At 44.7% G+C, this 24,052-nt stretch overlaps 11 non-coding genes across 11 annotated transcripts; all 11 read left to right on the forward strand.

Moving 5' to 3' along the window:
- Positions 1-535: 535 nt before the first annotated feature.
- Positions 536-607, forward strand: trnap-agg (transfer RNA proline (anticodon AGG)). The gene has a single exon. It is a non-coding gene; the product is annotated as a tRNA-Pro (tRNA).
- Positions 608-695: 88 nt separating this feature from the next.
- Positions 696-769, forward strand: trnai-aau (transfer RNA isoleucine (anticodon AAU)). The gene has a single exon. It is a non-coding gene; the product is annotated as a tRNA-Ile (tRNA).
- Positions 770-862: 93 nt separating this feature from the next.
- Positions 863-935, forward strand: trnaf-gaa (transfer RNA phenylalanine (anticodon GAA)). Its single transcript has one exon. It is a non-coding gene; the product is annotated as a tRNA-Phe (tRNA).
- Positions 936-1,005: 70 nt separating this feature from the next.
- On the forward strand, positions 1,006-1,077 carry trnaq-uug (transfer RNA glutamine (anticodon UUG)). The gene has a single exon. It is a non-coding gene; the product is annotated as a tRNA-Gln (tRNA).
- A 309-nt stretch (positions 1,078-1,386) lies between these two features.
- trnaf-gaa (transfer RNA phenylalanine (anticodon GAA)) lies at positions 1,387-1,459 on the forward strand. The gene has a single exon. It is a non-coding gene; the product is annotated as a tRNA-Phe (tRNA).
- Positions 1,460-4,380: 2,921 nt separating this feature from the next.
- Positions 4,381-4,452, forward strand: trnap-agg (transfer RNA proline (anticodon AGG)). Its single transcript has one exon. It is a non-coding gene; the product is annotated as a tRNA-Pro (tRNA).
- An 88-nt stretch (positions 4,453-4,540) lies between these two features.
- On the forward strand, positions 4,541-4,614 carry trnai-aau (transfer RNA isoleucine (anticodon AAU)). The gene has a single exon. It is a non-coding gene; the product is annotated as a tRNA-Ile (tRNA).
- Positions 4,615-4,707: 93 nt separating this feature from the next.
- On the forward strand, positions 4,708-4,780 carry trnaf-gaa (transfer RNA phenylalanine (anticodon GAA)). Its single transcript has one exon. It is a non-coding gene; the product is annotated as a tRNA-Phe (tRNA).
- A 70-nt stretch (positions 4,781-4,850) lies between these two features.
- On the forward strand, positions 4,851-4,922 carry trnaq-uug (transfer RNA glutamine (anticodon UUG)). The gene has a single exon. It is a non-coding gene; the product is annotated as a tRNA-Gln (tRNA).
- A 309-nt stretch (positions 4,923-5,231) lies between these two features.
- On the forward strand, positions 5,232-5,304 carry trnaf-gaa (transfer RNA phenylalanine (anticodon GAA)). Its single transcript has one exon. It is a non-coding gene; the product is annotated as a tRNA-Phe (tRNA).
- Positions 5,305-22,905: 17,601 nt separating this feature from the next.
- Positions 22,906-22,977, forward strand: trnaq-cug (transfer RNA glutamine (anticodon CUG)). Its single transcript has one exon. It is a non-coding gene; the product is annotated as a tRNA-Gln (tRNA).
- The last annotated feature ends 1,075 nt before the right edge of the window (positions 22,978-24,052 follow it).

Genomic DNA, 24,052 nt, shown 5'->3' on the forward strand with positions numbered 1-24,052 from the left:
ACTCCCATCTTTCCAGCAAGGCTTTCAACCCCTGTCCTTTTGCACCAGGACCATCCTCACTACAGCCACCCACAGGACTGCAGCGCCCTGCCCAGCCTCCTCTGCAGTCTCCTCCTCTGCACCCTGCCCAGCCTCCTCTGCAGTCTCCTCCTGTGCACCCTGCCCAGCCTCCTCTGCAGTCTCCTTCTCTGCGCCCTGCCCAGCCTCCTCTGCAGTCTCCTCCTCTGCGCCCTGCTCAGCCTCCTCTGCAGTCTCCTCCACAGCCTTCTGTCCAGCCAAGTGCTGCCTCTGCTCCTGCAACATCAACTGGGTCCAGTGTTGCAGACCAGGCTCCTGTAAGTAAGCTTCTCATTATTCGTGTGCAGGTCCTGCAGCGTGATTTCCAATGACCACAAAAAAAGAGGCCCCATTTCCTCTGTGCTGGAAACTTTGCACCGGCTACCTTTTAATTGTTGATTTAATAAGAAAATTGCGCTTTAAGCCATGGAAGCTGAAATGTTTGCGGCCCGACAGCAGCACGGAGGATGTATGTTTCGGCTCGTTGGTCTAGGGGTATGATTCTCGCTTAGGGTGCGAGAGGTCCCGGGTTCAAATCCCGGACGAGCCCATTATTAGGCTTTGCTTTTAATCTCTTCAGCCTGAATAGGGCAACCAGGATATTTCTGAGCAATTGGGGATAAAATGTGCCAGAGAGAGGCCGGTTAGCTCAGTTGGTTAGAGCGTGGTGCTAATAACGCCAAGGTCGCGGGTTCGATCCCCGTACGGGCCACTCATTTTCTCTCTGTGACCTTCGTTCTGCTTTTCTCGAAAATGACAGGCGGTCTCCCATACATCCATGCTGGCTAAACCACACAAGTACCTGGCCGAAATAGCTCAGTTGGGAGAGCGTTAGACTGAAGATCTAAAGGTCCCTGGTTCAATCCCGGGTTTCGGCAGAGGAACAACCTCCGCCTCTTTTACTCTACCTTATTCCACCTCTCAGACAGCCAGTTAGCAGGGTGTTTTGGTTTCATGGTGTAATGGTTAGCACTCTGGGCTTTGAATCCAGCGATCCGAGTTCAAATCTCGGTGGAACCTTTTTAGGATCTTTGCGGAAGGGAGGGGAAAAACAGAGGTGATGCGCAACTGCTGACGTGGCGGTGAAATTGACACTCTCAAACCGAGTCGGAATTGGGGAAACATGGGCTTAAAAGGCAAAGGCTTCTTTTGCTCCTTGCTATCGCGCTTCTGGACTGAATGACTGAAATCTCTGCACCTCATGGGAAAAGTTGACACACGCCGAGGTTCCATGGTGTAAGGGTTAGCACTCTGGGCTCTGAATCCAGTGATCCGAATTCAAATCTCGGTGGGACCTTCATTTACCAGGCTAAACAGCACGAGTATCTGGCCGAAATAGCTCAGTTGGGAGAGTGTTAGACTGAAGATCTAAAGGTCCCTGGTTCAATCTCGGGTTTCGGCAGAGGAACCACGCCCGCCTCCTTTAGGCCACCTGATTCCACCTAGCCTCATCGCTATCTGCCTCTCAGACAGACAGCTGGGAGGGTGTGTTGGTTCCATGGTGTAATGGTTAGCACTCTGGGCTTTGAATCCAGCGATCCGAGTTCAAATCTCGGTAGAACATTTTTTAGGTTCTTCGCGGAAGGGAGGGAAAAAACAGAGGTGATGCGCAACTGCTGACGTGGCGGTGAAATTGGCACTCTCAAACCGAGTCGGAATTGGGGAAACATAGGGTGCTTCTCAATATCCCTCCTCGTCTCCTCGTTCCTCTGTCCTCCATCCTATGACCCGGAAACCGATCGAGCTCAGCCATCTTGAAGGACATCTCAATTCTCTAATTGCACCGCGAGGAGGCGAGGATCGAGGAGTGAGGAGGCTTTCAGAGGAGTCATGAGCGAGGATACACAGGTGTATCCTATGCGGAAGTGTTTTATTGACTAAACGTGACGCACGTATACATTCTCCTCCCCCTTCACATCGGTCACAATCTGTTTTAAAGTGTACTTTACCTTTGCAGTTTATATAAACCACACATTACACATATTTCAACAGGGTATCTTGCTTTATTATTATTTATTATGAATTTCTTAAATAAACAAACTGCAACAACATGAGGGCAGATCCTTTGAGCGCTGCTGATGACGCTATGAAGTGACGCTCGAGTGATCAAGTATTCCAATGTATAAAAAAGCTTTCATTCGATTCCTCCATCCTCATTTTTGTCATTCATTACATTATTTTGAGCACAAGTAGATTTTTACTAAAACCTTTAAAAAAAAAAGTTTAATTCATATATGTTATACTATACTATGTTATACACCAGTATACATATTTATGTTATCTTTTTAAATACTATGTTATACATATTTAAAAATACATGAATAGGCAAAAACAAGTGTTTTTTTGTTTCAACAAATGACTCTCAACTATGTTATAAAAGATATACCAAAACGATTTGATATACCATTTTAAGTTTTAGATCTGTTTGATGATCATATTATTATGAATTGTCATAAACGCCTTTATGTAATATTTGGTGTTTCTTAGTAATCTCTGCCACAAAAGCTAAACAAAACAAAACGATTTAAGCATGGCATGATACCAGCAAGATTGTACCAAGAAGTGTTATTTATTTTCTTATTAATAAGTTCATCACACTATTTACAATTTGTACACAAGGCAATTCAAAGTGATTCACAGTTGTATAAAAAACAATAATGCTTATGCTCATAATAATAATAATCATTAATTATTATAATATTATAATAATTAATTACATTAAAAAAATGCTGTAGTAAAATACTTTCAGTTGGAATATGACAGCTATGTAACGTTCTGTTTATGCCTGTGTCCTTTCAGATTATGTATGCATACCCGGTTTTACGAAGAACCTCTGAGGGTCGACTCCTTATGGGGCCAACTGAGGAGGCCAATAGGAGGAAGATCGTGTTGGCAGGGAGGGCCAGGTGTAAAGAGGAGGTCCTGGCTGAGGCCACTGCCTTTGTGAGGCAGAATGGAGGGAATCCTGGAGACCAGTTCCTGGTTCTGGCTCACTGCAAGATCCAGTTTGGGAAACACCAGGGTCAGAGGTTCCTGTGGCTGCTGAAGAACTCACTGTGGTATGCCTGCTATCTGGTCAGCAGCATTTTGGGGGAGGAGGAGAGGGACAACCCGCTGTCGGACAACAAACACCTGTTCCTCAGATACACCTCGCAGATCAGGGAGGTAGGCGAGGCTGTAGAGGTGTATCAGAAAAAAACAGGCCATGCTGCAGGAGGCCCAGAGGACAGGAGACTCTTGGTGTCTGATGGTGGAGTTTGGGGATTTTAAGGGTAGGTCAATAATGGAGGTGTATGAGGACCCAAGCAAGGAGGCCCAGGCTCTCATCACCTACCTGAAGAAGGCAAAGGCCGGGCCTAACACCAATATGGCCCTTTTCAAAGCATACGTGCTGAAGAGGCAGGCTCCAGCCCACGTGCCCACCGCCACTGTGCCCACTGCATCTGTCCTCACTGCTGCTGTGCCCACTGCCACTGTGTCTGTTCCTCCTCCACCTACTGCCACTAAGAACAGCCCACTGCTGGCGACCAATGTGAAGGCCCTGTTGGCGCGGGGGAAGCAATTATTTGCTTCACAGCTGGCACAAAAGATTTTGTCTCCAGCCATACCCTGTAAGTGGGTAAGTTTTTTCTTTTTTCTCCAGCCACTGCAGGCTCGAGAGGCCCTGCTCCTGCCCCGGCTCGTGCTACTGCCCCTGCTCCTGCCCCTTATCCTGCTCCTCCAGCATTGTGGACCCCTGGCCAGGTGTCCCAGTCGCCTGCAGAGCTTCCTGTCCACTGGAAAGAGCATCTCCCATCTTTCCAGCAAGGCTTTCAACCCCTGTCCTTTTGCACCAGGACCATCCTCACTACAGCCACCCACAGGACTGCAGCGCCCTGCCCAGCCTCCTCTGCAGTCTCCTCCTCTGCACCCTGCCCAGCCTCCTCTGCAGTCTCCTCCTGTGCACCCTGCCCAGCCTCCTCTGCAGTCTCCTTCTCTGCGCCCTGCCCAGCCTCCTCTGCAGTCTCCTCCTCTGCGCCCTGCTCAGCCTCCTCTGCAGTCTCCTCCACAGCCTTCTGTCCAGCCAAGTGCTGCCTCTGCTCCTGCAACATCAACTGGGTCCAGTGTTGCAGACCAGGCTCCTGTAAGTAAGCTTCTCATTATTCGTGTGCAGGTCCTGCAGCGTGATTTCCAATGACCACAAAAAAAGAGGCCCCATTTCCTCTGTGCTGGAAACTTTGCACCGGCTACCTTTTAATTGTTGATTTAATAAGAAAATTGCGCTTTAAGCCATGGAAGCTGAAATGTTTGCGGCCCGACAGCAGCACGGAGGATGTATGTTTCGGCTCGTTGGTCTAGGGGTATGATTCTCGCTTAGGGTGCGAGAGGTCCCGGGTTCAAATCCCGGACGAGCCCATTATTAGGCTTTGCTTTTAATCTCTTCAGCCTGAATAGGGCAACCAGGATATTTCTGAGCAATTGGGGATAAAATGTGCCAGAGAGAGGCCGGTTAGCTCAGTTGGTTAGAGCGTGGTGCTAATAACGCCAAGGTCGCGGGTTCGATCCCCGTACGGGCCACTCATTTTCTCTCTGTGACCTTCGTTCTGCTTTTCTCGAAAATGACAGGCGGTCTCCCATACATCCATGCTGGCTAAACCACACAAGTACCTGGCCGAAATAGCTCAGTTGGGAGAGCGTTAGACTGAAGATCTAAAGGTCCCTGGTTCAATCCCGGGTTTCGGCAGAGGAACAACCTCCGCCTCTTTTACTCTACCTTATTCCACCTCTCAGACAGCCAGTTAGCAGGGTGTTTTGGTTTCATGGTGTAATGGTTAGCACTCTGGGCTTTGAATCCAGCGATCCGAGTTCAAATCTCGGTGGAACCTTTTTAGGATCTTTGCGGAAGGGAGGGGAAAAACAGAGGTGATGCGCAACTGCTGACGTGGCGGTGAAATTGACACTCTCAAACCGAGTCGGAATTGGGGAAACATGGGCTTAAAAGGCAAAGGCTTCTTTTGCTCCTTGCTATCGCGCTTCTGGACTGAATGACTGAAATCTCTGCACCTCATGGGAAAAGTTGACACACGCCGAGGTTCCATGGTGTAAGGGTTAGCACTCTGGGCTCTGAATCCAGTGATCCGAATTCAAATCTCGGTGGGACCTTCATTTACCAGGCTAAACAGCACGAGTATCTGGCCGAAATAGCTCAGTTGGGAGAGTGTTAGACTGAAGATCTAAAGGTCCCTGGTTCAATCTCGGGTTTCGGCAGAGGAACCACGCCCGCCTCCTTTAGGCCACCTGATTCCACCTAGCCTCATCGCTATCTGCCTCTCAGACAGACAGCTGGGAGGGTGTGTTGGTTCCATGGTGTAATGGTTAGCACTCTGGGCTTTGAATCCAGCGATCCGAGTTCAAATCTCGGTAGAACATTTTTTAGGTTCTTCGCGGAAGGGAGGGAAAAAACAGAGGTGATGCGCAACTGCTGACGTGGCGGTGAAATTGGCACTCTCAAACCGAGTCGGAATTGGGGAAACATAGGGTGCTTCTCAATATCCCTCCTCGTCTCCTCGTTCCTCTGTCCTCCATCCTATGACCCGGAAACCGATCGAGCTCAGCCATCTTGAAGGACATCTCAATTCTCTAATTGCACCGCGAGGAGGCGAGGATCGAGGAGTGAGGAGGCTTTCAGAGGAGTCATGAGCGAGGATACACAGGTGTATCCTATGCGGAAGTGTTTTATTGACTAAACGTGACGCACGTATACATTCTCCTCCCCCTTCACATCGGTCACAATCTGTTTTAAAGTGTACTTTACCTTTGCAGTTTATATAAACCACACATTACACATATTTCAACAGGGTATCTTGCTTTATTATTATTTATTATGAATTTCTTAAATAAACAAACTGCAACAACATGAGGGCAGATCCTTTGAGCGCTGCTGATGACGCTATGAAGTGACGCTCGAGTGATCAAGTATTCCAATGTATAAAAAAGCTTTCATTCGATTCCTCCATCCTCATTTTTGTCATTCATTACATTATTTTGAGCACAAGTAGATTTTTACTAAAACCTTTAAAAAAAAAAGTTTAATTCATATATGTTATACTATACTATGTTATACACCAGTATACATATTTATGTTATCTTTTTAAATACTATGTTATACATATTTAAAAATACATGAATAGGCAAAAACAAGTGTTTTTTTGTTTCAACAAATGACTCTCAACTATGTTATAAAAGATATACCAAAACGATTTGATATACCATTTTAAGTTTTAGATCTGTTTGATGATCATATTATTATGAATTGTCATAAACGCCTTTATGTAATATTTGGTGTTTCTTAGTAATCTCTGCCACAAAAGCTAAACAAAACAAAACGATTTAAGCATGGCATGATACCAGCAAGATTGTACCAAGAAGTGTTATTTATTTTCTTATTAATAAGTTCATCACACTATTTACAATTTGTACACAAGGCAATTCAAAGTGATTCACAGTTGTATAAAAAACAATAATGCTTATGCTCATAATAATAATAATAATATTAATTAATTATTATAATATTATAATAATTAATTACATAAAAAACAAATGCTGTAGCAAAATACTTTCAGTTGGAATATGACAGCTATGTAACGTTCTGTTTATGCCTGTGTCCTTTCAGATTATGTATGCATACCCGGTTTTACGAAGAACCTCTGAGGGTCGACTCCTTATGGGGCCAACTGAGGAGGCCAATAGGAGGAAGATCGTGTTGGCAGGGAGGGCCAGGTGTAAGGAGGAGGTCCTGGCTGAGGCCACTGCCTTTTTGAGGCAGAATGGAGGGAATCCTGGAGACCAGTTCCTGGTTCTGGCTCACTGCAAGATCCAGTTTGGGAAACACCAGGGTCAGAGGTTCCTGTGGCTGCTGGAGAACTCACTGGGGTATGCCTGCTATCTGGTCAGCAGCGTTTTGGGGGAGGAGGAGAGGGACAACCCGCTGTCGGACAACAAACACCTGTTCCTCAGATACACCTCGCAGATCAGGGAGGTAGGCGAGGCTGTAGAGGTGTATCAGAAAAAAACAGGTCATGCTGCAGGAGGCCCAGAGGACAGGAGACTCTGGATGTCTGATGGTGGAGTTTGGGGATTTTAAGGGTAGGTCAATGAAGGAGGTGTATGAGGACCCAAGCAAGGAGGCCCAGGATCTCATCACCTACCTGAAGAAGGCAAAGGCCAGGCCTAACACCAATATGGCCCTTTTCAAAGCATACGTGCTGAAGAGGCAGGCTCCAGCCCACGTGCCCACCACCACTGTGCCCACTGCATCTGTCCTCACTGCTGCTGTGCCCACTGCCACTGTGACTGTTCCTCCTCCACCTACTGCCACTAAGAACAGGCCACTGCTGGCGACCAATGTGAAGGCCCTGTTGGCGCGGGGGAAGCATTTATTTGCTTCACAGCTGGCACAAAAGATTTTGTCTCCAGCCAAACCCTGTAAGTGGGTAAGTTTTTTCTTTTTTCTCCAGCCACTGCAGGCTCGAGAGGCCCTGCTCCTGCCCCGGCTCGTGCTACTGCCCCTTCTCCTGCCCCTTATCCTGCTCCTCCAGCATTGTGGACCCCTGGCCAGGTGTACCAGTCGCCTGCAGAGCTTCCTGTCCACTGGAAAGAGCAACTCCCATCTTTCCAGCAAGGCCTTCAACCCCTGTCCCTCTGCACCAGGACCATCCTCACTACAGCCACCCACAGGCCTGCAGCGCCCTGCCCAGCCTCCTATGCAGTCTCCTCCTTTGCGCCCTTCCCAGCCTCCTCTGCAGTCTCCTCCTCTGCGCCCTGCCCAGCCTCCTCTGCAGTCTCCTCCTCTGCGCCCTGCCCAGTCTCCTCTGCAGTCTCCTCCTCTGCGCCCTGTTCAGCCTCCTCTGCAGTATCCTCCACAGCCTTCTGTCCAGCCAAGTGCTGCCTCTGCTCCTGCAACAACAACTGGGTCCAGTGTTGCAGACCAGGCTCCTGTAAGTAAGCTTCTCATTATTCGTGTGCAGGTGCTGCAGCGTGATTTCCAATGACCACAAAAAAAGAGGCCGCATTTCCTCTGTGTTGGAAACTTTGCACTGGCTACCTTTTAATTGTAGATTTAATCAAAAAATTGCGCTTTAAGCCATGCAAGCTGAAATGGCTCGGCAGCAGCAGGGAGGATGTATGTTTCGGCTCATTGGTATAGGGGTATGATTTTCGCTTAGGGTGCGAGAGGTCCCGGGTTCAAATCCCGGACGAGCCCATTATTAGGCTTTGCTTTTAATCTCTTCAGCCTGATTAGGGCAACCAGGATATTTATATCCCGGGTTTCGGCAGAGGAACCACGTCCGCCTCTTTTAGTCTACCTGATTCCACCTAGCCTCATCGCTATCTGCCTCTCAGACAGCCAGCTATCAGGAAGTGTTGGTTCCATGGTGTAATGGTTAGCACTTTGGGCTTTGAATCCAGCGATCCAAATTCCAATCTCGGTAGAACCATTTCAGGTTATTTGCGGAAGGGTGGGAAAAAACAGAGGTGATGCGCAACTCCTGACGTGAAAGTGAAATTGGCACTCTCAAACAGAGTCGGAATTGGGGAAACATGGGCTTAAAAAGCAAAGGCTTCATTTGCTCCTTGCTATCGTGCTTTTGGACTCAATGACTTAAATCTCTGCTGCTCATGGGAAAAGTTGACACACGCCAAGGTTCCACGGTGTAATGGTTTGCACTCTGGGCTTTGAATCCAGCGATCCAAGTTCCAATCTCGGTAGAACCATTTCAGGTTATTTGCGGAAGGGTGGGAAAAAACAGAGGTGATGCGCAACTCCTGACGTGAAAGTGAAATTGGCACTCTCAAACAGAGTCGGAATTGGGGAAACATGGGCTTAAAAAGCAAAGGCTTCATTTGCTCCTTGCTATCGTGCTTTTGGACTCAATGACTTAAATCTCTGCTGCTCATGGGAAAAGTTGACACACGCCAAGGTTCCACGGTGTAATGGTTTGCACTCTGGGCTCTGAATCCAGCGATCCGAGTTCAAATCTCGGTGGGACCTGCTTTTGCCAGGAATGTGTGCAGTACCTCGTTCGAAAAAACTTTTTCGGCAGCACTGAGCCGCAAGAGCTCATCTAGGTAGTGCCCCTTGAAGGGGGGCGTAAAAAGGATGGACAGCACTGGAGAATGCAGGCATCGATCCCGCTACCTCTCGCATGCTAAGCGAGCGCTCTACCATTTGAGCTAATTCCCCTCGATGATGGAGAAGAGGTGTCCATCGCTCTCAAAGACAAAGACGAGGCGCGATCCCTAGCACGTGTGCAGGTGCTGCAGCGTGATTTCCAATGACCACAAAAAAGAGGCCGCATTTCCTCTGTGCTGGCAACTTTGCACTGGCTACCTTTTAATTTAATTTAATCAAAAAATTGCGCTTTGACTCCAGCGATCCGAGTTCAAATCTCGGTGGAACCTTTTTAGGTTCTTTGTGGAAGGGAGGGAAAAAACAGAGGTGATGCGCAACTGCTGACGTGGCGGTGAAATTGGCACTCTCAAACCGAGTCGGAATCGGGGAAACATGGGCTTAAAAAGCAAAGGCTTCATTTGCTCCTTGCTATCGTGCTTCTGGACTCAATGACTTAAATCTCTGCTGCTCATGGGAAAATTTGACACACTCCATGGTGTAATGGTTAGCACTCTGGGCTCTGAATCCAGCGATCCGAGTTCAAATCTCGGTGGGACCTGCTTTTCCAGGAATGTGTGCAGCACCTCGTTCAAAAAAACTTTTTCGGCAGCACTGAGCCGCAAGAGCTCATCTAGGTAGTGCCCCTTGAAGGGGGGCCGTAAAAAGGATGGACAGCCTTGGAGAATGCAGGCATCGATCCCACTACCTCTCGCTTGCGCTTGCTGCTTCCTACCGATTGAGCTAAAGTAAGCCCAAAGTAAGCCCACGTGAGCCAATCGCGTTTCTCTGCTGTGGCTTACTTTTGACCAATCGCGTTTCTCTCCTGTGGCTTACTTTTGACCAATCGCGTTTCTGTCCTGTGGCTTACTTTTGACCAATCGCGTTTCTCTCCTGTGGCTTACTTTTGACCAATCGCGTTTCTCTCCCATGGCTTACTTTTGACCAATCGTGTTTCTCTTCTGTGACGTACTTTTGACCAATCAGCGGCTCCTATTATTGTCATCTTTGCAACAGGTAAGGCTATTCTTCATTACTGTATAATCGTTTAATATTTATTCATATACATTGTGTATTTTTGGAAAATTAGACATGCCAATATAGCTAGCTAGCGTGTATATTACAGGTTTACTTCAGTACCTGTGAACCTGTAACTTTTCCCATGATAAAATACAGAAAAGAAAACATGTAGCTACTGTTAAGTTAATTAGCCGGCCGCTAATTAAGCTATATCCTCCTGAGACCAAAAAAAGTTTAGTTAATAATTTAGTATTTTGTGTGTCATTAAATTGTTTAGAGCATAAGAAAGTTTTTTGCAAAAACGTTTTTTTTTTTTTATAATGTTCATATAGGTTATACTATGTCTTCTGTATAGGACACTACTAGGACTCATTTTTTATTATTATTTTATTTAAAAAGACGTGATCTAAAAAAAAAACATTGTTTTTGCCTATTCATGTCTTTAAATAAAATAATAATAAAAAATGAGTCCTAGTGTCCTCTACAGAAGACATAGTATAACCTATATGAACATTATAAAAAAAAAACAACCTTTTTGCAAAAAACTTTCTTATGCTCTAAACAATGTAATGACACACATAATACTAAATTAACTACACTTTTTTTGGTCTCAGGAGGATATAGCTTAATTATATCAGTGTTTTATATCCTGAAATTGTTTAGGTTTCAGGATTTTATATACCAAACTTTGTATGAAGATGATTCCCAACTATGTTATAAAAGATAACAGAATGATTTGATATAGACTTCCATTTTGCTTTATGCAATATGTGTGTAAAATGGCCATAAGCGGGTTTTCCCATTTTATACAATGTATCTATGTATCTAATTTGCATATTAATGTATTCTTGGGACAACATGTAATGAAAAAAGAAGTGTAATAATGGGAGTTAGTAGTAATTGCCAAGATTTTCATAATAATATCTAATATTTCATATAATTTCTTTCCATATTGTCACCCAAAATGCCTGAAAAACATGATTTAAGTCCTGCTGTGTAGTTTGCTAAATTATTGTATCACACTTAACATACAGGTATCTTTTAGATTGACACAGGTAATAGTCTCTTTCTGATTTTCATTTCAGAAAATGTACGCATACCCCGTTTTTCGTCGCCAGTCAGCAACATCAAACCGTCTCCTCATGGCGCCATCGGCGGAGGCGAAGCAACTTCAAAATGTGGTGTCTGGAAGGGCCAAATCGAAGGAGGAGGTGCTGGCAGAGGCAAGTACTTTTGTCTGCACAAACGGTGGAGATCCCAGTGACCAGTTTTTAGTACTGGCTCACTGCAAACTTCAGTTTGGGATGTACCAGGGTCAGAGATTTAGATGGCTCCTGGAAAACTCTCTGGGGTACGCAGTGTATTTGGTGCTCAGCATTTCCAGTGAGAAAGCGCAGACAACCCCCCTGTCAGAAAATAAACAACTGTTCCTACAGTACACTTCTCATATTAGAGAGATGGCAGAAGAAGTAGAGAAGTATAAGAGGAAGCAGGAAATGCAAGCAGAAGCCCGGGCAACTGGAGACCAGGGCTGCTTGATGGTGGAGTTTGGTGACTTTCAGGGCCGGTCCATGAAGGATGTTTATGAAGACCAGAGCAATGAGGCCGAATCCCTCATCAGGTACTTGGTTAAGGCAGATGCCAGGCCCAACACTAACATGGCCATTTTCAAGGCGTATGTCCTGAAAAGACGGGCTTCTGATATGGGCACCAGTGTACATCAGCCTGCACGTCCACCTGCAGCCTCCAGTACCTCTGCACTTCCACCTGCAACCTCTAGTGCCTCTGCACGTCCACCTACAGCCATCCAAACTGGTTTACAGCAGACCGCCACTGTGAAAGCACTGTTGGCGCATGGCAAACATTTGTCACCTTCACAGCTGGCAAAAAAACTAATGTCACCAGTTAAACCCTGTGAGTAGGAGTGTAAATATAGAATTTTCCCTACAGCAGTTCTACATGTATTCATTTATCGTCATGGCAAACTTGTCCACTTGTTGTTTCCAGATCCATTACTGCAGTCCACTTTACCTCCTCCGGCAGCAGAACCCCCAGCCAAACATTTGGTCCCAAAGCAGCTTTTCGCTACTGGTAAGTAAGCAACATCTTACATATGTTTGTCTCCATGTATTGATCACAGTAATAGTTTTAACATTTGTGCTCCAGGCACTTCCATTCCCACTGCTGAAGATGATGATGAGGAGCTGGTATTTGCTGCATCACAATGTGAAGCACAGCTAAATACAGGTGTGGCATATGACACAAATGCAAATATTATAAGAATGTTTTGTGGAAACCCACTGAGAATCATTATTTTTGAAAATAAATAAACATTTTAAAATATTTTTTGTTTACAATACAGAATTATGTGACATCATGCCTCAAGCGGGAGGCATTCTTTGAGTGCACTTCTTCCAAACCTTAAGGATGTCCAAAGGTGTCAGTGTATATATTTGCGTTTCCGAACTTACCTGTTGCTAAACAATCACTGGATAACTTTTTCACACCGCTTGCTCTTCTCACTCACTCAACCTGAGCAGACAGGATGGTGGAGATTCATTGTTCTAATAATTAGAGGAACAGTTTTTCCTTATTGTGTCTGTGTGCATGCTTCATGTCTGTGGGCATCATACTTTTTTTTACTGAATTCATCACGACTCATTTTCCTTCTTTCATTCCATCTAATCCTCATTCTCAAAGAGCTATATTGATCCCATATTCCTTACATCAATAAAGTGTACACTGTGTTCTTTGCTTCTTGACACTAATACCATTTTCTTCACTGTTATTCCTAAATATAATCATAATTATTATTAATACTTGTTTAAAATTACTGCTTCGCCGGCTGTTTGTGGACTGCATTTATGGCATATTACTATCAAATAACAGTCATCCTTATATTGTTTATGTTACTGTTCACTCAGAGGCCTGTGCCGGTCCGTCTCCATCAGCGGAAACAGCACAGACACCAGCTCTTCCTCATCATCAGCCACCAGCTGAGCTTCCTAGTCACTGGAGAGATCATCTTCCACCTTTCCAGCATGAGTGGATCCGGAACACACTGTTTAAGGCCAACATGCGAACCGAAAAGCCAGAAATAGTGTCCCAGCTGAAGCTTTGGTGGTATCCTCCTCAGCCCCCTTTAATAAACACCCAGCCACCCGCCTCACCTGACCTCTTCTTCTGTCGGCCCATTTTCTTATGGATGCCGCTAAAGATGTGGTTGTTTCCTCTTGTCTGCGTTCGCCCAGACTGTGGTAAGCACAGACTTACAGCGGCTGGACTTTACCGTACCGTGCGCAAGGTCTTGGACATTGATGGGTGGTATGACCTTGCCACTGAGTATCTGGAGTGCAAACGCTGCAAAAAGAAGTATCCAGCTTGGAATGAGGACATCTTAGGACAGCTGGATATGGGCCACCGCAGTCAGTTTCCAGCTTTGCTGACATACAGGTAATTCATAATGACAATCATTCATTATCAGGCGCTTTTATTTGTGTTATTTTTTCCAACCAAAGCATTTGCATGATTATACTGTTGTTTCTTTAGATACTCATGTGACAACCGGGTGGTGAGGATGATGAGGGAGAGGACACTGGGCAACAGTGTGACTCAGCTCTACAAGAAGCTGATGGAACAACACAGTGAGGCATGGACACAGCGTGTCCTGCAGTACCTGACTGCCTGTGAACCATTCACAAGGTCCTCCCTTGTGCAGCCTCCTGTGTTTGCTGAGCCTCCCCTTTTACCTGCGCTTCCTAAACCTAAGTGGAACTAGGGGGCGCGGCACGGCTGCTGACCCTGTGCTTCTCCGTTCGTTTGTTTGTTGTTTGTGAATTTTTGGCGTTAATCGTGTTGTAAACTTTTGTTTTGTTCACGTCCTTGAGTTAAGCAACATGGAAATGGATTACTTGCGCGCAGTGGTGATCTTTTTTATCCTATATGCTGTCGTTAGAGAGAACTTTGCCCTAGCCGGGAACAATGAAGGAAGTGAACGAACGTCGCCACTGATTACATACTCGAGGGAATTTCTTCTTGCCCTAAGGAATAAAGCTGTGTCTGTGGACTTAAATCACGTATCATCAACCCCTCATGGAAAAGCCCAAGGTAGGAAAACGAAAAAAAGAGGCTCGAGGGGGGGCGTTCGTAACAGGTTGAGAAGGCGAGGAAACAGACACCCGCTTCCCATCATAACTCTGTCAAACGTCAGATCATTAAATAATAAACTGGATGAGATCACAACACGTCTCCGATTTGATGAGGATTTTCGGAGGAGTAATTTGCTCTGCTTCACAGAGACATGGCTTCACGAGGACAGCACTTGCATTGATATGGAGGGATTTACAGTTATAAGAGCAGATCGTGATAAGGTGTCATCTCAAAAATCCATCGGGGGAGGACTCTGTATGTTTATTGACAGCGCTTGGGCTTCACAATTCAAAGTACTCAAGAGAGTGTGCACTAGAGACTATGAGCTGCTGTCTGTATCTATCAGGCCGTTTTACCTTCCGCGGGAGTTTGGGCAAATCACCATTATTCTTGTTTATGTCCCAGGGCCTAATAACAAAGAAGCTGCGGAAATAATAACCGACAGCTTCAATGCTGCTCTCTCCCGATCAGCAGATCAGCCGGTGTTTATTTTGGGGGATTTCAACACATGTCAGCTGTCACCTCATCTACCCACTCTGCAGCAGTATGTCACCACGCCCACTCGCTCCACTCGCATACTGGATCAGTGCTTCGGTAACATCCCAGACGCATATAAGGCAGTGAGTCGCCCTCCTCTTGGTAAGTCCGATCACAATGTCATTCATCTCCTTCCAACATACAGACAGAAACTCAGGCGTGAAAAACCACTCCTGAAAACTGTACGTCAATGGACTGAGGATGGGGAGGAGGAGCTAAGAGATTGTTTTGACTCTACAGATTGGCGCATGTTTTTTGACGCATGCTCTGATCATCACGAATTGACAGACACAATCACATGCTATATCAAGTTCTGTGAAGAAACTGTTATCACTTCCAAGATAGTTCAAGTGTTTAGTAATAACAAGCCATGGCTCTCAAAGGATCTTAAAATGTGTCTGAATGAGAAAAGGGCTGCATTTTTGAGAGGAGAAGCTGACTTAGTAAAGGAGAAAGAGAAGGATTTCAAGCGTAAAGCTTTTACAGCAAAAATAGATTTTAAGAATAAGGTTGAGCAAAGATTTTGTACAGGCAATGCAAAACAAGCATGGGAGGGATTAAATACAATAATGGGTAGGGAAAGAAAAAAACAAAGTGTAAACGTGGCAGATTGTGGCACATTTGTTAATGATTAAACATTTTCTATGGAAGATACGATGTGAGAGACCCAAAAATAGGGTGCAATATTACCTGTGATCAGATTGGTAGTTATGAACATATACAGCTTTCTGAAGAAGAAGTAGCCATGTGTCTCTCTAAAATCAGACCAAACAAAGCCCCTGGGCCTGATGGCCTCCAAGGAAGGGTGCTAAAGGTATGCTCTCAACAGCTTAAAGTGGTTCTTACTCAGCTGTTCCAAATTTTGCTGAATTGTGGTGTTTTTCCAAACGTATGGAAGAAGTCCACAATAATACCTGTGCCTAAGGTCTCTAGGGCTACAGACCTTGGAGACTTTAGACCGGTGGCACTCACTCCACTCTTAGCCAAGTGTATGGAGAGAGTGGTCAGCACCCATCTTATGGCTTCTGTTGGGAATCAACTTGACCCCCTTCAATTTGCCTATAGGTCACACAGGGGCACAGAGGACGCAACTCTTACTCTTGTAAATCAAATAGCTAAACATCTGCAACAACCAAAATCACTTGCTCGGGTTCTTTTTATTGATTTTACATCTGCTTTTAATACTATGCAAATTGATATTCTTTTAGAACAACTTCATAGGATGAATGTGAATGGTGGGCTCATTCACTGGATTAGAAGTTTATTAACTGACTGCCCTCAGAGAGTCTTAATGAATGGGGTCTACTCAGATGAGCTTGTCATAAATACTGGAGCACCACAAGGCTGCGTGTTGTCACCTCTGTTGTTTTCAATCTATATAAATGACATGACTGTGCACAGCACCAATGTTAGTTTACTTAAGTATGCTGATGACATGGCCTTGGTAGGACTTCTCACAGAAAATAATGCAGCACATGAGGAAGCTTATTTTAGCCAAGTCACTTTACTGCAGGACTGGTGTCAGACTGTTAAACTGGAAATTAATGTGACTAAAACAAAAGAACTTATAATACGAACGAAACCAAGAGGGGCCAGTAACATCACCCCTGTTGTACTTAACAGCCGGCCTGTGGAAGTAGTGGAAAATTTTAAGTACTTGGGTACAATCATTGATTGCACTTTAAGTTTTAATGTTAACTCAGAGAGTATTTTTAAGAGAGCTAACCAGCGATTGTTTTTAATTAGAAAGCTGAGGAGCTTCAAGGTCAGTCAACACATTCTTGAGATGGCATATAGGGGTCTGGTAGAAAGCATTTTACAGTTCAATATAACAGCTTGGTATTGCAATCTGAATGTGAAAGACAAAAACAAGCTTTCCAAAATTGTTAATATTGCAGGGAAGGTGATTGGCAAGTCACAAAGGCAGCTTGGGGATGTGTATGATAGGGCGGTACTCAGGAAGGCCAGACAGATATCAGCAGACACCCTACACCCACTCAACTCAGAGTTTGAGTTGCTCCTATCTGGCCGTAGATTCAGGGTCCCAAGGGCGAGCCGGAACATTTATAAGAGATCCTTTATTCCCCATGCCATACAGGAACTTAATTTAAACTGAAAGCGTCTTTGTGTTTTATATAACTTCTAATCGGCTGCGCTGCTTTCCATTTTCTGTTGTTGTATGTTGACGGTGGTAGTGTCATACTTTTAAACTGTGTGTATTTTGTCATTTTAACTGTTGTGTCACTGATGCATATATGTTTGGAGAAGTCAAAGACAAATTTCCACCAAGGTGGACAATAAAGTCTAATAATAATAATAATAATAATAAGTGGCTGTTAGCTGTGTACGCCAGGGATGTTCTGGGGCGACTGGACGAGGTCAAGGCCAAAATAACATCTGTATTTGGCTCTGTTCTCAAGATGGACTCCACAAAAAAGGTATCACAGCCCTGTTTATATCCAGAAATTGTCCAGATATGGATATGTGTGTGTGTGTGTACATAATGCACAGTTATGAGTTTTTATTTTGTTTTGTTTTTAAAAATCTTTTTTTTCTTCAATAGGTCACAAAAAAACTTGCCGGTGCTGCTTCAGGAACAGCTGCCTGGTGCACAAATGTTGGTAACGAACACGGCCAAGTCCTTGTCTCTGTCCTAACAGCCGCCGAGGGACATGCACTGGACCCCATGGCAGCTGGCCTAATGAAACGCTACCGAGAGGCAGGAGAGGCATCCCCAAAGGTGATGTACGTGGACAGAGATTGCAGCAGTCAGCACGGCCAGTCTCAGGTGAAGGCCATGTTTTCGGAGTGGGATGAGCTTGAAGTGCGCCTGGACATCTGGCATTTCATGCGGCGATTTGCTGCAGGTGTCACGACAGAGGCTCATCCGCTCTATGGGATCTTCATGGCACGTCTATCCATGTCCATATTCCAGTGGGATTCAGAGGATGTGGCTGCTCTTCGCCGTGCAAAGGAGGGTGAGCTGGCAGCAAAGAAGACTGGCTACATCTCAGAAAAGGCGGTCAGTGCTCGCATTAACCGGAGGGAGTTGGCACTGCACTGCCGGAGGAGGACCAGGGGGGAGGAGGAGACCACCATATTAATTGGGTCACTGATTGATCAGTTTGACAGTGCGGACGGGAAGGATACTCTGGGAGTTCCACTTCTGAACCATGAACGGATCCAGCAGATATGGAAAGAACAGCGGAAGCATGTACAGTGTATCCAAGACCCAGAGCACTTTCCGCTCTACATAAAGAAGGGGACACTGAAGAAAGGCGGTGTGGAGCTGTGCTGCTACAGGTGTGCTCGAGGCTCTACCTCCTTGGAGTCATTCCGCCTCCACCTGAACCGTTTTATTCCAGGTATTACATACATATGGATTAGTAATTTTTCTGTAAAAAAATATAAGCACTGTAACTGCTTCCATTACGTTAAATTAATGTCACATTAATAAATGTCACACTTTTACAGTTCTTTTCTGATGTCATAAAAGCATTGACAAAGCTGTCTTGCCTCACAAATCACTAATAACTCTGGTTATAATGACAATAATTTTTTTATGTAATTACATAACTCTATTACATGTAACCAGCTACTTCATAGCACCTCATGTGTAGTAAATATATTGTACATATGTGACATATAAAACCCTTTTTTTTTTTTTTTTTTTACTTTTAGGAACCAGTGCCAGTGATGCGCATTTTCAAGCTTATCTCCTTGAGGGCTTGATGCGTTGGAATGATGACCGGATGGAAGATGCCATAAAAGGAGCGTCCTCCATCCGGTCATATGGCAGTCCCATGAGAGAGGTTGTGGACCAGCTTAGCAAGACAGTCTTTGGGAAGCCCTGGGATGAGCGCTATCGCCCTCCTGGAGCATATACAGGCAAGACATTCATTAATTTGTTATTTTGTAATACTCTACTAAGTATCAATTTAGCCTTAAATGTACTAGACAAAATATTAAGACATAGTTTTTCCCCTTTTATTCTCGTAGGTGAATTGCTAGGAATAGAGTACCTTTACAGCCAGACTGGCAAAACACTGACTCCAGTGCTCCAGAACCCAGAGGATGAAGACAGGCTGGTGGAGGAAATTGATGACCAAGACCTGCAAGATGAGGGGTTTGAGGAAGAGATCACGGAGGACATCACAGTTCCAGTGCTGTACGAGAATGACCCCTGCCATGATCTCGCAAACAGCCCCTCATCTTTGCCTCAGCCTCAGTCCCCAGCATCACTGGCTGATGTATCAATGGCTGACGTGTCACTGGCTGAGCCATCCACATCAACTAGAGAAGGACACCATCTTGCCCCTGCCCCTTCAGTGTTGTCACAGCCATCTGACACTGGAAGCAGTTTCTCCGACGAGGCTCAGGTAAAACACTTTAAGGGCTTTATTTAATTTCAATCTCGTTTTATTCCACATATATTAACATTAATCTGAATTTACTAGGGAGCAGTCATTGGGCCCGATGGCATTGCTGGGTGGGACAAGGTCCAGGATATGGCAGGTTACCTGGTTGTTCTTCGTGAGGCTCCTTACCTCACTGACCTGCAGGTGACAGAGGCCATTCAGCTGTGGACAGCTCTCCATGACATAGACAAACAGCGGGTCAACTATCAGCCTCGACATCAGCCTCAGCTGACACATGGACGCTTTAAGGCACCAAAGCGGTCCGGAGTCACACCGGGTGTGGAGAGTGTAAAACGGTGTCTGATTGGACATCCCGGGGGACCAGCACAGTGGCCCAGCACCAGCCGCTTGGTTGAGGCCATTTGTACAAAGCTGTGTGCTTTACACAAGTCGCCGACCAAGAAGGCTGGAGTTTGCCGCCCCAGGTGGTCTAAAATCCTCTCGGATTACCACCACATCCGAGAGCTGGTGCTTAACAATCACAGGCTGATGGATGAAACAATGATCCAGCTGTTTGAGCTAAACCAGAAGACACTCATTCAGTGGTAAGCAAGGCACATTATTTTCTTCAAATTAACTGAATACTTTTTTAAACATATATATAATACATGTAATTTATTTTCAGGTTTCAACGGCAGCAGAAAAAACAGGAAATGAGTGTCCTCGCTCAGGGACTGACTCCACCTGACCCAATTGCTGTGGCTGATACGCAGCTTCCTCCACCGAGGGAAAAATTGGATGAAGCGGCATCGACCTCACGCCCAAAACATACATTTACCCTTCCGCCAAATCGAGAAGGACAGGCTCCTCTTCTGCGACCAGGTCGACGGCCTGCTGCTGCCACCACCATGGTGTGCCCCATTGCAAATGCCCCCACAGCATCAGGAGTTGTGCAGCCCATTTCAGCACCTGGGTCATTGTCACTAGTCCTTAACCCAGACATGACCGTGTCAATGGTGATTCCACCTTCTGGTGCTTCAACATCCGGTGCAGGCCCAGCCCGTTACACCCAGAGGAACAGGCGCCGGCGGGCCCAGGAGACGGAAAGCGGAGTCCATAAGAGGAAGTATGTGCGAGGGGTAACCTTTAACATGTGCAGCAAATGTGGGCAGCCCAAAACCAAAGAGTTTGGCCATAGCCGATATGGTAATGCCACATTTTGCTTGCGTGCCTCAAATGGAAAATCTTTAGATGACTGGTTGGCAGAACAGCGCCAGCAAAATACAAGCCAAACTCCACCTCCTCAATAAACAATTTGCTTTTTTCCTGTATATATTTTGTATATATTACTGTACATGGTTCCACCCAGTCTTTCATATTGTCCTATATATATATATATATATATATATATATATATATATATATATATATATATATATATATATATATATATATATATGTATATATGTGTGTTTGTGTCTGTGTACTCATTTCATTATTTGTGTGTATTCATTTTAATATTTGTTTTTTTACATTTAAAGTGTCATTTAAATATTTGTGTATTCATTTTAATAAAACATTTTAAGTGCCATTGAAATATTTGTGTGTATTCATTTTAATAAAACATTTAAAGTGTCTTAAAGTAATCTAATAAATCATATCTCTCAAATCATATCCCTCACAAAAAACACGCATATTTGAAGAAACATTTTTATTCATTTTATTCAATCATAAACAACATGTAATATGCATTTTTTTTAAATAATATACACAAAAAAAACATTTAATAAAATATTTGAAGTGTCTTAAAACAAATCTGATAAATCATGTCAATCAAATCATATCCCTCCATTTTTATTCATTTTATTAAATAATCAACAACATGTAATGTGCAATATTTAAAAATAATAATAATACACACAAAAAAATATAAATCAATATAATGATGTCATAGATAAATGAAGACGCAGGCGCAGTTGATCACACGCAGAACACAGGTTCAAATCCAGCCCGCGGAGGGTGACTTGTTTCAAATGTGACTAAAATATAGCCCTAATAATGTTGCAGGGGAAATTTGTGGGCAAATTCTCGTTTTTCGCGTCTTTTTGGCTTGTGTGCGGGGGCGCAAAGATTGGGCCCCTTCTTTTGCGCAGCGAGCGCTCTACCATTTGAGCTAATTCCCCTCGATGATGGAGAAGAGGTGTCCATCGCTCTCAAAGACAAAGACGAGGCGCGATCCCTAGCACGTGTGCAGGTGCTGCAGCGTGATTTCCAATGACCACAAAAAAGAGGCTGCATTTCCTCTGTGCTGGCAACTTTGCACTGGCTACCTTTTAATTGTAGATTTAATTAAAATATTGCGCTTTAAGCCATGAAAGCTTTAATGTTTTCGGCCCGGGCAGCAGCAGGGAGGACGTATGTTTAGGCTCGTTGGTCTAGGAGTATGATTCTCTCTTAGGGTGCGAGAGGTCCCGGGTTCAAATGCCGGACGAGCCCATTATCAGGCTTTGCTTTTAATCTCTTCAGCCTGATTAGGGCAACCAGGATATTTATGAGAAATTGGGGATAAAATGAGCCAGAGAGAGGCCGGTTAGCTCAGTTGGTTAGAGCGCGGTGCTAATAGTGCCAAGGTCAAGGGTTCGATCCCCGTACGGGCAACTCATTTTCTCTCTGGGACCTTCGCTCTGCTCTTCTCGAAAATGACTGGCGGTCTCCCAGACATGGCTGCTGGCTAAACCGCACAAGTACCTGGCCGAATTAGCTCAGTTGGGAGAGCGTTAGACTGAAGATCTGAAGGTCCCTGGTTCAATCCCGGGTTTCGGCAGAGGAACCACGTCCGCCTCTCTTAGTCGAGGCGGTCTATTGACTAAACGCCAGCTCTTATCTACCTGATTCCACCTAGCCTCATCGTTATCTGCCTCTCAGACAGCCAGGTATCAGGGTGTGTTTGTTCCATGGTGTAATGGTTAGCACTCTGGGCTTTGAATCCAGCGATCTGTGTTCAAATCTCGGTGGGACCATCATTTGCCAGGAATGTGTGCAGTACCTCGTTCGAAAAAACATTTTCGGCAGCACTTAGTCGCAAGAGCTCATCTAGGTAGTGCCCCTTGAAGGGGGGCGTAAAAAGGATGTACAGCACTGGAGAATGCAGGCATCGATCCCGCTACCTCTCGCATGCTAAGCGAGCGCTCTACCATTTGAGCTAATTCCCCTCGATGATGGAGAGAAGGTGTCCATCGCTCTCAAAGACAAAGACGAGGCGCGATCCCTAGCACGTGTGCAGGTGCTGCAGCGTGATTTCCAATGACCACAAAAAAACAGGCCGCATTTTCTCTGTGCTGGCAACTTTGCACTGGCTACCTTTTAATTTAATTTAATCAAAAAATTGCGCTTTGACTCCAGCGATCCGAGTTCAAATCTCGGTGGAACCTTTTTAGGTTCTTTGTGGAAGGGAGGGAAAAAACAGAGGTGATGCGCAACTGCTGACGTGGCGGTGAAATTGGCACTCTCAAACCGAGTCGGAATCGGGGAAACATGGGCTTAAAAAGCAAAGGCTTCATTTGCTCCTTGCTATCGTGCTTCTGGACTCAATGACTTAAATCTCTGCTGCTCATGGGAAAATTTGACACACGCCAAGGTTCCATGGTGTAATGGTTAGCACTCTGGGCTCTGAATCCAGCGATCCGAGTTCAAATCTCGGTGGGACCTGCTTTTCCAGGAATGTGTGCAGTACCTCGTTCAAAAAAACTTTTTCGGCAGCACTGAGCCGCAAGAGCTCATCTAGGTAGTGCCCCTTGAAGGGGGGGCGTAAAAAGGATGGACAGCCCTGAAGAATGCAGGCATCGATCCCACTACCTCTCGCTTGCGCTTGCTGCTTCCTACCGATTGAGCTAAAGTAAGCCCAAAGTAAGCCCACGTGAGCCAATCGCGTTTCTCTGCTGTGGCTTACTTTTGACCAATCGCGTTTCTCTCCTGTGGCTTACTTTTGACCAATCGCGTTTCTCTCCTGTGGCTTACTTTTGACCAATCGCGTTTCTCTCCTGTGGCTTACTTTTGACCAATCGCGTTTCTCTCCCATGGCTTACTTTTGACCAATCGTGTTTCTCTTCTGTGACGTACTTTTGACCAATCAGCGGCTCCTATTATTGTCATCTTTGCAACAGGTAAGGCTATTCTTCATTACTGTATAATCGTTTAATATTTATTCATATACATTGTGTATTTTTGGAAAATTAGACATGCCAATATAGCTAGCTAGCGTGTATATTACAGGTTTACTTCAGTACCTGTGAACCTGTAACTTTTCCCATGATAAAATACAGAAAAGAAAACATGTAGCTACTGTTAAGTTAATTAGCCGCTAATTAAGCTATATCCTCCTGAGACCAAAAAAAGTTTAGTTAATAATTTAGTATTTTGTGTGTCATTACATTGTTTAGAGCATAAGAAAGTTTTTTGCAAAAACGTTTTTTTTTTTTTTTAATAATGTTCATATAGGTTATACTATGTCTTCTGTATAGGACACTACTAGGACTCATTTTTTATTATTATTTTATTTAAAAAGACGTGATCTAAAAAAAAAACATTGTTTTTGCCTATTCATGTCTTTAAATAAAATAATAATAAAAAATGAGTCCTAGTGTCCTCTACAGAAGACATAGTATAACCTATATGAACATTATAAAAAAAAAAAACCTTTTTGCAAAAAACTTTCTTATGCTCTAAACAATGTAATGACACACATAATACTAAATTAACTACACTTTTTTTGGTCTCAGGAGGA

This window comes from Siphateles boraxobius, unplaced genomic scaffold (genome assembly GCF_051911475.1).
Source record: "Siphateles boraxobius isolate OS27281-9 unplaced genomic scaffold, OSU_SipBor_1 19, whole genome shotgun sequence".
Taxonomy (NCBI): Eukaryota; Metazoa; Chordata; class Actinopteri; order Cypriniformes; family Leuciscidae; genus Siphateles; species Siphateles boraxobius.